Source organism: Larus michahellis, chromosome 9, assembly GCF_964199755.1.
Source record: "Larus michahellis chromosome 9, bLarMic1.1, whole genome shotgun sequence".
NCBI classification, from domain to species: Eukaryota; Metazoa; Chordata; class Aves; order Charadriiformes; family Laridae; genus Larus; species Larus michahellis.
In genome coordinates this window covers 32,384,525-32,396,859 of record NC_133904.1, presented here as the reverse complement: position 1 = coordinate 32,396,859, position 12,335 = coordinate 32,384,525, and the positions used below count along the sequence as shown (strand labels likewise).

Below are 12,335 nucleotides of genomic sequence, written 5' to 3'. Positions count from 1 at the left end.
TCGAGGCATGTGCGTGGTGCTCTCTTAAAGTCAATCAATAAGAATAATTGCAAGTTCAGGTGGGGGTGAGGGAGGACAGTGCTGGAGCAGACAAATATTTGCAGATTAAGACCCTGTTTACATGCAGATGCCTCCTCTGATAGGTAACAAGGGACGGACAATAAGGACCATATGTGGTATTTAAGCAGAATTTATTCTAAATGGGGTGATTTCATAGATTTCCATGGAGCCGACAGCTGTCCTCTGTATTAAATGTGAGCGTGCTGCCTCTGTCCCTGCCCCGCTGCCCTTTCTGCCCAGGGTTTGGCAGGATTTTGCAGTGTTGGTGGTGGGGCATTGCAGTCCCATCCCCCTTCACCTCCACCTCAGTGTGGCCAGAGGGAATCCCAGTTTTCAACTGGAAACCTCAGCAAAGGAAACATGGCATTTGTTGGGCCTGGATTTCCCATTGTGAAGGTGAATGAAAGCATCAGGAGCGCAGGAAGGCACTGTGGGAGGCTGCCCTTTTCTTTTCGTGCCTAGAGGAGGCTGAGGAGCAGCGATGCTGGGCTGAGCGATGCCAGGCTGAGTGATGCCAGCTGCCCGCAGGACAACCCAGGGGATGTGCTGGAGCTGCAACTGATGGTGGGGAGACCCAAACCGCAGGTTGGAGGGTTTCTTCCTGCAGAGGTAGAGATGGAGACGGAGAGGGCTGTAGCTGCCCACCCTGGGGTTGTGTTGCCTTCAACCCCTTTGACATTGATTCTGAAACCTAATAATGGGGAAGTATCATATAAACATAGAATGGTTTAGGTTGGAAGGGACCTTAAAGACCATCTAGTTCCACCCCCCTGCCCTGGGCAGGGACACCTCCCACCAGACCAGGTTGCTCCAAGCCCCGTCCAGCCTGGCCTTGAACCCCTCCAGGGAGGGGGCAGCCGCAGCTTCTCTGGGCAACCTGGGCCAGGGGCTCACCACCCTCACCGTGAAAAATTTCTTCTTGATACCTAATCTGAATCTCCCCTCTTCCAGTTTGAAGCCATTACCCCTCGTCCTATCGCTACATGCCCTCTCCAGCTTTCTTGTAGGCCCCCTTCAGATACTGGAAGGGGCTCTAAGGTCTCCCCCGAGCCTTCTCTTCTTCAGGCTGAACACCCCCAACTCTCTCAGTCTGTCCTCACAGCGGAGGAGCTGTCCTCGCAGCATCTTCGTGGCCCTCGAGTACACCAAAACCAGAGGTGAACTGCGGTTATCCATCATTGACGCGGAAGGAAAGGAGGGGGTGAGGTGAGAGACCAGCATGCAACAGGTCAGGCTTGGAAACTTTTTGGTGTCTACCAGTGCCTTCATTAGAAGTAGAGTACCATCTCCTGGCTTGTGGTGGCTGGATGGACAGATGGATGGATGGACACCCCGGCTGTCAAGGGGACAGGTCAGTGGCCGTCCCAGCTTCACCCAACTTCTCTTTGGTCATTTCTCCTCTGACCTTAATGACTTCTCCCTCTCAGCCTGCCGTGCTGTCCACAGGCAGAGCGGCCACAGGCTCCCATCTAATCACATCTCACCACGTTGGAAATGTGGCTGCGTCCGTTCACTGGGTGCTGCGTGACTCATGTAATCGCCATGCGAAATGCATCATTCATAAACTGTTTAGTGCGACCTTTTGTGCAGTAGCACTAATTATTATTATCACAGAAGCCCAGTAAACTAGACTAGTAATTATCAGGGATTTATTTGAATGGACAGCTAAGCTATTCTTGGCAAGTTAGTCAAAGCAGTTGTCATGACAGCCACACAAATGTGTCTTATGAATTGGGTTAATTAGGGTAATTAATAACTGTTGTTTTGCCCTTTTTAACAAGGTATTGCCTAGACACTGTCAAAAAATAGCAATTGCACCTAACAGAAATAGTTGTCTTCTAGCAGCAACCTTCAAATCACAGAATCAAAGTAGTAAATACCTGTTGGGTTGTCGTTCCACAAAGCAACGTGTCATCCTTCTCCTTGCGCAAAAGCAGGGAGCAAAAGGCTCTGTTGTAGCTTTTCTGCTGAGCTTCTCCTGCTGTGCAGTGTTATCTAGGGATTGGTAGTCATCATTATTGGTATTATTATTATTTATTTTAATGCCACGCTGCTCCAAGCCATTGTCACAGAGGGGGTCTCTGCCGTGCCCGACTCCGTGCGGGTGGCGAGGGCAGCCCCGAGGTGCTCCTGTTGGTCGGAGCAGGCTCTGCAAGTGGCAGGACTTAAAGCCAATTTTCAAGTTGTGATTGTAAATTATTGTTGTTTTGCCAGTGCATCGTCACCATCCTCATCAGGATGGCTGGTGTCGAGCCAAGTCCTCGCTCAGCAGAGCATCTGCTTCTTTTGAAAGAAGGGTTTTGCTGAATCAGTGGTTTTGGTTTTGTCGTGGTTGTTGCCGATATTGAGTAATGGTGGTAACTAAAGCTCTTCATAACCCGCCTGGATGCAGTCCTGAGCAATGTGCTCTAGGCAGTCCTGCTTTAGCAGGGGAGTTGGACTAGATGATCTCTAGAGGTCCCTTCCAACTCTGAAAAATTCCGTGATTCTGTGATAACCAAATAACACCAAAGAGCCTCAAAAGGAAAAAACCAAAACATAGTCATATAGCGTCATAGAATGGTTTGGGTTGGAAGGGACCTTAAAAGATCATCTAGTTTCACCCCCCTGCCCTGGGCAGGGACACCTCCCACCAGACCGGGTTGCTCCAAGCCCCGTCCAGCCTGGCCTTGAACACCTCCAGGGATGGGGCAGCCACAGCTTCTCTGGGCAGCCTGGGCCAGGGGCTAACCACCCTCACAGTGAAAAATCTCTTCCTGCTATCTAACCTAAATTTCCCCCTTTTCAGTTTGAAGCCATTACCCCTTGGTTCTATCACTACATGCCCTTGTAGAAAGTCCCTCCCCAGCTTTCCTGGAGCCCCTTCAGATACTGGAAGGACGCTGTAAGGTCTCCCCAAAGCCTTCTCTTCTCCAGGCTGAACACCCCCAACTTTCTCAGCCTGTCCTCACAGCAGAGGGGCTCCAGCCCTTTGGTCATCTTCATGGCCCTCCTCTGGACCTGCTCCAACAGGTCCCCATCCCAGGGAGCACCCTGGGCACCCCCGGCTCCCTGCGGTGGTGGTGGTCCCCGTCTCATGCCAGTGGGTTGGGTGTTTGCTGGCACAGAGCATTGTCTCCCCAAGGACTGAAAGATTTGGGGCTGATCATTAAAAATGGCCCAAGATTACAGAGGCGACTGAGGAATATTATGTAAGTTTTGTAGAAAAAATGACCTGAATAGATGAGTGAAGGCTCTGGCTGGTTCTCCAGCCGCACCGAGCCCTGTCTATTTATATCACCTCTGGGCTTTCGAAGCCCTCTTTTAACTGAAGCTTATTTGATAACACACAATTTTTAAAAAGAAAATTAAAAAAAAATGAAGAAGGAATGGGGGAAAAGAAACCCTAAAGAAAAACACCTCTATGGAGAAGGTAGGGTTTTAATGAAGAAATATTTTACACCATTCTCCTACAACCTTAGGGCTAATAGCCTGGAACTGGTACTTTGGCTCCTTAAAAAGCCCAACAAGACAAGCCAATTACGGCCTCTGAAACATTTTTATTTTTAGTTCCTTGTAATAGCAATTCATCCTCGGCTATGGTACATTAACTGGAAGGAACAAGAAGTAGTAAGGTTTTGGCATCTTTGTAATAACCAACGGGCTGTGTTTACCAGGCTGTTAATAACGTGGGGTGGCTGTCGGGCAGGGGGAGAGGGCAGTGTGGGGATGGGGATGGCACCCAGGCAGCGCCAAAGCAGGCATCCCCCAACCTCCTGAGCGCTTTACTATCATTTATTTCCCTACAGTTTCTTCTGGGAGAAAACAGGGTCCTGTTGGGTGAGATTTCCTCCGTTTCCTGGTGTCCCCAAGCGGGTGGCATGGCTCGTAGGGGGAGAAGGGCTGGTCGGAGGGTGCTGGTATATTCCCCAAGGATGCTGGAGCCAGTGTGGCGCCTTTTTTGCGGGGGGCAGGGGGTTTTGAGGGGAGCCGAGCCGGGTTTGCAGTCGGTCTCAAGGCTGCAGGGTAGTTTTATGGGCTGGATAGCTGCATTTTCTGGCCCAAGTAAGGAAAATAAAAAAAATAAATAAAAATTGGGGGAAAGTGGTTTTGATAAATAATTTCGTTGCAAGCGAAATCCCCTTGAGGCTCAGAGTGGGAGCCGGCGGAGGCTGTCCTGATTGCAAGCCTTCCCGTGCAATGCCAGATAAACAATGTAAACGATAACACGATGAGCACACAGGGCAGTGTTCCCTATAGTTTTATTATCCGCCATTGCTGGGGAATTTTAGCTGAAGCCAGGCGGGAGCTGGGACAGGATCAGGTTTCCGGTGAAGCCGCAGGATGGAAAAGTCTGTAGGGTATAAGGTGATAAGTGAAGCGCTTGTATCTTGCTTGAAAAAATCATAATAAATGTGGCTTGCACTGAGAAACGGGGCAGGGACGAGGTCCCTGGGTGCCCATCCTGCTCTCCCCGGCTGCTCCTGGGGTTGCCACTCGCCACGGCACTGGTCTTGGCACCCCCCGGCCAAATTTATCCCTGGAAAGCTACGAAATGGGGAAATTTCTGGCTGCTGCCGTGAGCCTGCTCGCCCTCCGTCCTGGAGTCCCTCAGGGGTGTCCCTGTCCTCTCCGGGATGCAGAATTGGAGAGACATGCCCTGTGGTGGCCGGGCACCAGCTGAACCCAGTGTCCCATCCTGGTGCCCAGCCCTGTTTCAGCATGTCCCTGTGCCCTCCACCACCCTGGGGCTTGGGCATACTCAGGGATGCAGCTGGTGGGGTGGCCACCCAGGCATCCCATCACTCCAATGTGCCGAACTGGCGGTGCCATCTCACGCCTTCGCTATTTTTAACTCAGCTGCAGTGATTTTTGTTTTTTTTTCTTTTTTTTTCTTTCCTTTTTTTTTTTTTTTTTCAGTGACAAATCTGGGATTTCTGTTCCCCACAAAACACATCGCTCTGACCTGCCGCTCCAGAAGGTGAATGACAAGGAGTTTTATTTAGCCCTGGTGATGGGAACATTTAAAAAAAGGTTCCTCTGTTATATTTGTTTTCATTCCTAATGGCAGGAGGCAGGGAAAGGACAGTTCTGAAAGGTTTTTTTACAAATCTGTAAGTCATGCCCCATTACCCTGGGGCTGCTGATTAGATCCAGATTGTTTCTCGCACCACTTAGGGAGGGGTGTAGTCCACAGTGGAAGCTGCGTGCATGGATCCATTACACATCTGAAAGTCCCAGGCATAGGTGATCAGGGAAAAAAATCCCTTTTATTAGGTTTATTGGCTATTATATCCCTGTAGGGAATTTTCCTTGGCATTCTGAGGCAGCCCCCCCGTGCAGAAGGCTGTGTTGTGGGGGGGCCGGTGAGCTCAGCCCTGTGCCCGTCGATGGGCACAAGGGAGGGAGGCATTGCCCCCCCTTGGCCCAAAAATCCCTCCTGTCCCAGCACCGGGGGGGCACTGGGCAGCTGCAGGGGCATCGCCACCCTCCTGGCTGCTCCAGTCCAGGGAAGGCATCTGTATGCTCTCCCTTAGAAAGCATACCCCCTTTTGGGTTAGTATTTTGCTTTTCGATCGATTTTGGGGTGGTGGTGCCAAGTGGGTACCTGCCCCGGCAACGCTGCTGGAGGGACTCCTGTGCCACGGCCACCAAAGAGCTTTTGGGTTACAGACGCCATAGGCATGTAAGGCAGGTTTTTTTATTATTGCATTTTTGCTCTTCATAACCATACTGTAGATTTCTGATATGTTGACAAATTCAAGCAGGTGACACTATTTGTGGCTTTCAGGAGTGTAATTATGGCTTCATTGTGTGTTGCCGCGCTTGGGATTCAATCTGGGTTTCTAATCCTATACCCTTTTTCAAAATCACATCACAGCAGCAACTTTCCTCCTGCCTCCCATCCATTTGCAGACACACAAAAAAATGAGAAAGCCTGTATTTATTTGGGGAGGGGACAGGAGTTCAGCACGGATTAGTGGGCATGCCTGTGCCGTAATACAATCTGGTTTGATACTTCTGCTCGTTCTGATGAGCGGGGTGATGCTAAAGGATGAACTCTCCCAGCAATTTCTCTGCAATGCTTTTTATTTCATCACGAGAAAATGGAGGCTGGACTCAGTTCCTTCGGTGTTTAATAATGTCCATCAGAACCAAATGCCCTTTATTTAAGCTGCAGTAATAATTAGAGGGTCGGTGGTGTTAAGCAGCCGTGGAGTCTGGCTCTGAGGAATGTTCATTGTGCCTCATTAAATTTGGAATTAGTGCTTAAAAGGTCAGAAATAAATATTCTGTTTATATTTCGGGGATAGTAAATCTAAATGGATGCTGTGTTTGCACATCCTCGTCTCTGCTCGTTCCTGCTGTACTGAGTGAGGCACCGCTCCATTTGGTTTAGGCAGCAATCTGAGCGTCTGCAAAAAAGCCCAACCCCAAAACCAACCCTGGTTTCATTGATCAAGGGCAGGAAAATGATCTGCTGTATTACATCTAATTATAAAACATCAATATCAGATGCTAAATGCACTTACTTTTTCAGAGACACTAATATTGCTAGTTTACAGTTTGCAATCTCCTGTATTACAGGCTTTAGCAGTAAGCTGGGGAAATGCTGCGAAGGGAGATGCCAGAGGTCAGATCTTTTTAACCTTTATCGAGCTCCTCCAGGTGACTGGCTCTTAAATGCTCCTTAATAAGAGCCAAATTGCTTCATGTTTTCCTTCCGTCTTGCCTGCCATAGCGGAGGTGCATCCCCTGGCTTGTGCTCCAGCGCCTGTGGAGTGGGCTGGAGATAATGATGGGGACCGGTGGCCAAAGGCCCCAACCCCACGGGGGTCTCCGAGCCACAGCATGGAGAAGGTGGTGGGCTCCTTGGGGTGAGGCAGGCATCGCTCACCCCACCATGTCCGCCAGCATTTGTGGGCTTTCCCCCACGGGGGAAGCACTAGCCGAGTGGAGTTTGCACGGGGTTTAACCCAAAGCCTTGGGCTGGTGCTGCTCTCGCATCTCCGATACCCATCCTGCCAGGAGGTGCCGATGCGGGAAAGTGAGGAACTGGGAAATACAGGTCTGTCTCTTGCTACATCATCCCAGGCTGTGGCTGCAGCACTCGGGACCCTCACCTGTGGTGGCAGACATTGGAGATGCCATCAGTGCCTGAGCGGAGCCAGCGGGGAGCACAGGGAAGGAGGAGCAGAGGCACAGGGATGGTCTCCGTTGGCCTGTCCTGGCCTCTGACCAATGCTCCGAGGCAGCAGCGTCCTCGTCAGAAGCCAGCAGCACAGGGTCTAATTACGTGGCGTCACACACAACGGGGGAAAAATCTCTCCTGACGTCCTTTGTGATCCGCTCCAGCCCGGAGCAGGATGTGATGGGTCTCCTGCCGATGTGTGGAGAGAGACCAGTCACCTTGCTGGGAGTGAGAGCACCAGGAGGAGCCCGGCTGTTCACCTCAGGGCCATGGGGATAGATTTCAGGGTTCGGTGGGGTTTTGTACCGTGCCTGCTCTCAGCGGAAAGGAGTCTCAGACCTCTTATTTATTTCCTGTGAGGTAATAAGCAGCTTGCTAAATGATAATGACTTTCCCTCGTTGCTGATGCATACTTCATTTGACCTGGTCCCTACTTGGAAATTTCCCCTGTTTCCCAAGTGCATCTGGAGTGGTTTTATTTAATTTGCATGAATTCTGTATCACCCACAATGTAGTTCAAACCATAAGAATTAAGTGCTGGCGAGATCTCCTAACGGGCAGCAACAGTTTTATTGCAGATGCTCGAGCCTGTGATTGAGTGGCCCACGGAGACAAGGACCGAGGATACAGGAGGACCAGAAGAAGCAGTTTTACAAGCCCTGCCCTTCCCATCAGGGAGGCCCTGTGGATTTTGGGGAACGATTTGCCATTTCTGTGGTCCCTGATGATGCCATCAGCGTGGAGGGAAGGTCAGGAGACCGGTGCTCCTGGTGAAGACATGCAGCTTGATGCAGAGGATGAGGAACTGTTGCGTGTTTCGGGAGGATTTTCTGAAACCCAAAAGGAGAGATGCACGTTTCAGCCTTGGAGAAAGGTCCGCTTTGTTTTTTAATAATAAAGGGTGACATGCAAGCTTTATTAGCAAGGCACGTAGGGGGAAAAAAAAAAGGCTCAAGGGATAACCCTGAAAAAGTGGCGCTAAATGTGTCATTTTTATGAAACTGATTTTGTGAAGAGTCCCTACATGCTTTGGCAGGAGGTTGCAGCAGGTTTACAATAATTTGTAGAAAGATAGGAATGTTTTCACCCTGAAGTGAGAGGAAGGGCAAAAAAACCCGCTTTAAAGTCTTCTTCCAAGGCGGCGGCTGGCTGAGGGACGGATACCTGTCACTTCGGGTCAGGAAAGATGGATCCAGCTTCGAACAACCATGGAGTTTGCTGGGGGGCTGATGTGTGGACCAAGGAGCCAAACCCTCCGTCGAGAGCCTGGACCCAGACACAGCGGGGAAAGCTGGATTTTCGCCTCCATGGAGTTTGGTTTGAAAAAAAACGCACATTTGAAATAGCTGAAAAGAGGAAAGAGTGAGAAAGAGCCAGAGCCTGGGCATCTGCCCTGAGGCAGGCAGGCTGGCAGGGACGCTCCGAGCCTCCTGGCATGGCCCAGGACGTGTCCCCAACACCCTGGGGATCGACCCTAGCCAGCATCCTCTATTTCTCCATCAGTCCACAGCAGTGGTCGTGCTCAGAGTCGCCGCAGCCCGCTGCCCTTTCCGCTGGCACTTGCATTAATTCCCCTTAAACCGCCTTTGGATCCTCCGGGGTTTATTTCTGTTTCTAAGGCAGAGAGTGAGCAGTCGTTAGAGCAGCGCCCTGTTGCTAACGGACCTTTTGCTAATGGGGAAGTCACCCCCCCAGTGATGTCCAGGTCAAGAAGAGTTGTACTGATGTTTGTACGTCTCTTTTTTTTTTTTTTTTTTTTTTTTTTTTTAATTTAATGGAGTTGGCAGTCCTCAACCAAAAGGAAACCACTGGGAAAAAAAAAAAAGTTTAAAATTTCCCTGCTGATTGCTCGATGCCGAGTGTGTCTGTTGTTATATTTATATTTGTGTTGCTAAGGCAGCAGTTAAAAGCATTTTTCAAATTAGGCACTGGTAAGCTATGTGCCGAGCCAGGGCTCCCCCTTTGATGGCATTGACACCAACACGCCTGCAGCTGGAAAGCAAATCCCGAGCCTGGAGGACGCCCTGCTCCGAGAGAAATGCGGGCTGAGACCACAGACTTTATGCTGGGTGTTATTCAGTGCTTCCTGATGTCGTGAATGTATTGTTTATTGCCAGCACAGAGGCTGAGGGTCTGATCCTAACAAGCCTGAGCATCCTTTATTCGTGTTAGGATGAGCGGGAGAGCAGAATTAGCAGCGCTGTTCGGGAGGTCCTTGCTGTACCTGGACATGGACATGGACAGGAGAGGCTGGACTCAAGGCTGGGCCCCCCTTTGATTCCCATGGGAGCGACGCTCATCAGTGAGAAAGTAATGGTTTGTTTGCTTCTGCCAAAGGAACGAAGAAGATGAGGGCTGGCCTCTTGATGATGCACTTTATGAAGAGCACACTTTCATCGGCGCCAGCCAGCCTTACCTTTTCCCTCTTTTTTTTCTGCTTTGACTTTGTTCTTTGGGCCTCATTAAGAGAGGGAGCGGATCCTTTCCCAATTAAAATGTTGACATGTCGGAGACGTTCTCCTTCCCCGTCATTTTGCCTGTTTGTAAGTGATTGCACCTCGCAGGATGAACTAGAATTAAATCAAGTGAACTTCGATTGAATAATGCAAGCTATAAAGCAGCCCTCCTCCATGAAAAATCTCATTTCTTTTTTTATTTTTCTGGTTTGATCCCCCTAGCCTGGCTGGAGATAACCTTGAGGGATAATGCCTCGGCTGAGAAGAGGTCTCGTAAACTGCTGGGCTGCCTCGTGCACCTCGTTCCCCCCAGCCCAGCGAAGCACATTTCCCATCCTTGTGGCCCTGTCACTCCTTGTCTTGTCCAAAATCTGGAAGTAATTAGCATTAGTCATGGTGGGATGGGGGATTTGAAGCCTGGGAACGGATGCTGGGACCAACCCCGCGGGAACCCGCTGCCTTCACCCGTGGACTTAGGGGTTGTGTCCTCATTAGCAATGTGGTGTGGAGCATCCCGAGCAGGGGGGACGTGGGGACCAGGGAGTCTGCACAGTACTTCAGGCCATCAAACTTAAGCCATGGGGAATTTGCTCGTTGGTGAATGATTTCAGTTGGGCCAAGATTTGGTCTTTTTTGGAGTCAGAAATCAATGGCAAAGCTCCCGGTGATGTTGGTGGGAGGGGGATTTAGTGTGAAGTCTGTATCTAGGTTGTGGTAGGAGACGTCATGGCAGCATGTGTGGCATTTCTTCAGCCTGTGGTGGCACTAGCTTGAGTGTTCCCAGGGTATCCCCTGCCCCCTGAAGCCTGGGCCATGCAGCATCAGTGCTCTGAGCGTTTTAAAGCTCTGTGATGTACATGTATATATTGCAGTTTGCACTCTGGCGCCTCCCACCCACCTGTTCCTCTCCCCAGTTTTCCTGGGGCTGGGATGCACACGCAGACATAGGGATGAAGCTGATGGAGGCAGAGGTGGGTGCAGGGGGTCTCTCGCTGCTGCTGGGCAGAGTGGCAGGGCTGGGGATGCGGGGACGGAGCCAGCCGAGGCTCTGGGATTGCTGGAGCCGTTCCCAGGTCTGCCAGTGCAGGGTGCTTGGAGGGGGCTCCCTGCCAAGCAGGGATTGCTTTGAATCTGGCTCCGACCCCTCCTGCCCTCCATTGCTCATCTCTGAGGGGCAGGAGCTCCGAATGCCCCCTCCGAGCCCCTTTGTGGAGCTGGGATCTCCCGCGGGGCTGCTGTGGGGGGACATGCCGTGGGGTGGCATCCCTTCCCCTGGGATGGCAGCCTCAGGATTGATGGATAAACACAGGATCAGGCATTTTCTGTGGCGTTTAAGTCTTTGGCATCGTGTATTTTAAAATTACATGTGTCCGTTTGCTCCCAAGCTCTAACCATCAAAGTCGTCCTGCAGGACTGAGGATGCAGAACTGCAGGGACCAGTAGTTTGTGCAGTAAATCTCCTGCGTGACTCTCCAGCAGTAATTACTATCTGAAAGTAATAACCGAGCTGTGCTGAGTGCTAGGCCAACTCCCCCGGCTCGCGGCTCCTTGCATGTTTCTCTCTGGGAGGCTCCTGTTTGGTAAATTAGATATTGTGCTGTATTTCAGAAAAGGTCACACTTAACCAACGCTGCCTTTGCTTTATTATCTTGGCAGAGCAGTGTAACCTCTGCCGGGGTACGATTGGATTTCACATTGGGCTCTGCTGCAGCCGCCCCGCTCCCTGCATCCTGCCGTTGTGATTACGTTAGCAGCAGACTCTGCTTTCCTTTATTTATTGAGACATTAAAGATGCATGCATTTATTTTTACCATGTTCATAATTGCCATAAAAACAGGCCATAGTATCCCAGAGCACTCTTGGGGAAGGAGAGCGGCCACGGGGCTGGGGCAAGGAGGAGCCATGGCAGAGAGGAGGCAGGATGGGGCTGCTGGGGCAGGTGGATGTCCCCGCTCCTGTCCTGGCAGGGGGGGACACTGCTGTTAGCCCAGAGGATGCGGGGCAGAGCAGAGTCTGCCCCTTCTGCTGCCCAGGGCGTCTGGGGGACAAGGAGCATCCCCCAGACCAGGGGTGATGCTGGGGAGAGCCCAGGTGGGATCCCTGCAGATCTGGGGGGACTTTGGGTGAATGGAGGGATGGACTGGGGTGCCTGATTCATACAAAGAGACCTGCATCCTCCTGGGTGCCTGAAGCCCAGGAAGGATCCTGGCCAGGCAGTGCAGATCCTGCAGTGTCCCACCACATAGCGTCCACTGTGACTCACCATGCAGCTCCCACCACGTTCTACCATGCAGGTCCCACCACGCAGCTCCCACCGCATCCCACCACGCAGCTCCCACCGCATCCCACCACGCAGCTCCCACCGCATCCCACCACGCAGTTCCCACCGCATCCCACCACGTAGCTCCCGCAGCATCCCACCACGGGACGCAGCTCCCACCATGGCCTCCTGGGTGGTAACACCCTGCTCTCTTCCCTGCCTCCTGGTTGCTTTTTTCATTCCTTACCTGCTGTGAGCACCAGAAATTTGGGGCTTTGTAATCTGAGGTTAAAAGACAGTGTTTCAAGTGCAGAGTTAGTGTGTTTTGCTTGCAAATGACAAATCCATTGACTCTTCTCCCCTGCTTTCACTCCCCTCCAACTTTTAA

At 51.3% G+C, this 12,335-nt stretch overlaps 1 protein-coding gene across 2 annotated transcripts in view; it reads left to right on the top strand.

The window, feature by feature from the left end:
* PCDH19 (protocadherin 19) overlaps positions 1-12,335 on the top strand; it is a 55,832-nt gene that overhangs the window by 15,462 nt on the left and 28,035 nt on the right. The gene's annotated exons all lie outside the window — the stretch shown is intronic.